Source organism: Curcuma longa, chromosome 8, assembly GCF_044706935.1.
Source record: "Curcuma longa cultivar G26 ecotype Majalengka, Jawa Barat chromosome 8, ITB_CL_G26_1.1, whole genome shotgun sequence".
NCBI lineage: Eukaryota > Viridiplantae > Streptophyta > Magnoliopsida > Zingiberales > Zingiberaceae > Curcuma > Curcuma longa.
The window spans coordinates 3,503,442-3,505,575 of record NC_133868.1 but is presented as its reverse complement, the minus strand read 5'-3'; positions in this window follow the sequence as shown (position 1 = coordinate 3,505,575).

Here is a 2,134-nt window from a genome sequence, read left to right as displayed (position 1 = left end):
TACTCCCCAAATCTCGAGATTAAGAAAACTACTCCATAAACAAGAGTTCACAGAACGACTAAATTCTAAATAAGTATCCAAGCATCAAATACAAGATGATACCAATCCAAATCTTCAACGCAAACATCCCTGATGTGTCCAGATGCTCCTCTCCAACGCCTCAAGCCTTCCAAACCCTATCCCAGCCGCCAGCCTCCTCCCTTTAGGTGTTCTTTAGCAGCCCCTTTTATACCCATCCGAACTGCAGTCGACACGGCCGTGCCAGTTGGCACGGTCAGGCCGTGTCAACCTCTGGGACAACATCACACGGCTCCATTCCAGCCACCTTCACAGAAAACAACACGGCCGTGCTAAATCGGTACGGCCACGCTGTTTACCTGACAAGACAAAACACCACACAAAGACAGGTATCCAAGGAAAACAGAATAATTAAAGATGCAAAAGCATAAAACGCCAATAGAGTGCGAAATCCTATGTTATGCTCATGAAATGTGGTCAAATCAATGTTAAATCATGCTGATAAACTCACATGTTCTCAATACATCACCGCTTCTCTTTATAAACCTTCTCCTCGAGCCATTTTCCCCTTAAGCTTCTTTGTTTCTTCCTCTCCTTGCCTTCTCTTCTCCGTTGTTCTTTCTCCCTGGTCGAAGGTGTTGGAAATTGGAGGAGAACTAGGGCACGGGCAAAGGTTTCGGCTGTTTGTACAAGCGTTAGAAACTTCGAAACAAAGTAAGTCTCCTTCCTCCCTGCAGTATAATGGCTACGATGATAGTTTTGCTGCTGTAGATAAATCATGTGTTGTCCATATGTTCATCGTTTAAAGGTTTACTGCGATAAATTATGTTTTGTTTATATGTTCTTCGTTTAAGGGTTTACTGCTGTAGATTTTATATGTTCTTCGTGCTGTAACGATTCTGTTAGATTGTTATTAATACTGCATATGTTTAAGATTCTGTTAATGTTTAAGGTTATGTTAAGGTTTACAGCATGTTGTAGTTAATTAGGTTTCGTTTCCGTAGGACCATGTGGTAGGTTGTAATAAAATTTAAAGTATATCGTATGGAATTTAGGTTAAGGAAGAATAGACAGAACTCGCCGATACCGGTAATCGACCTGTTGGTCGATTACCAGAGAGTGTAATCGATCATTTGATCGATTACACGCTTTAAAGAGAAGGAAATCGACGACTCTTAATCGATCACCCGATCGATTAAGAGGCCGTAATCGATCGGCTGATCGATTACGAGGCTGTAATCGATCGGTTGATCGATTACCAGGCCTACTGTGACGAAATGAACAGGGAATCGATCTTCTGATCGATTAAAGCTCCTATAATCGATCGGTTGATCGATTACCAAGGCCACTGTGATGAAAAATTTGAACAGAATTGACCCGGGGATCGATTTAAAGCCTAGCAATCGATCTTGTGATTGATTACAGGGATATAGGTCCTCTGGTTTGGTCAGTTATGGTGAATGAAGCTTAATGAAGCTAACTCCTATGAAGAAAGTGCAACCAAACCTAAGTTACAGGTTTAAATGTGATTAGATATATGATTTTTCATAATACCTTATGTTGAATTCATGTAATGTATGACGTGAATGTTCACTATGAATGAAAGAAAGATGTTATGGAACATTCATGTTATGATGGAAAAAGGAAAAGTATAAAAAGTATTTTACTTTGTATGAATGGCTTGTACCGGAACCCGAAAGGGATCCAAGGGATGGGCTCCAAAAGTTGCCCCTAGGTCGAAGGACATCTGAGAAGACCTAGTAACCGTGTAGTCGGGATTAGCTACCTCGTACTACTTGGTATGTATGCGCGCAAAAGAAATGAATGGGTACAAGCCAGGGATCCCCAAAGATGATGATGATATTATGTTTATCTATTAAGATAATATTTTTCAAAAAGGCAAAATGATTACTATGTTTCATGCATATGATGTAAATGTCAAATGATTGATTATGCCTGTTTAGGAAATGTTGACATGCTTGTATGCTTTAAGGTTATGTTTTATGTAACGATGGATTTTGTGAGTAGGAAAGGAACTTACTAAGCTTTATGCTTATAGATACTTTCCTTATATTGCAGATCCAGTTAACAGGTACTGAACAAATGGGAGGCAGCA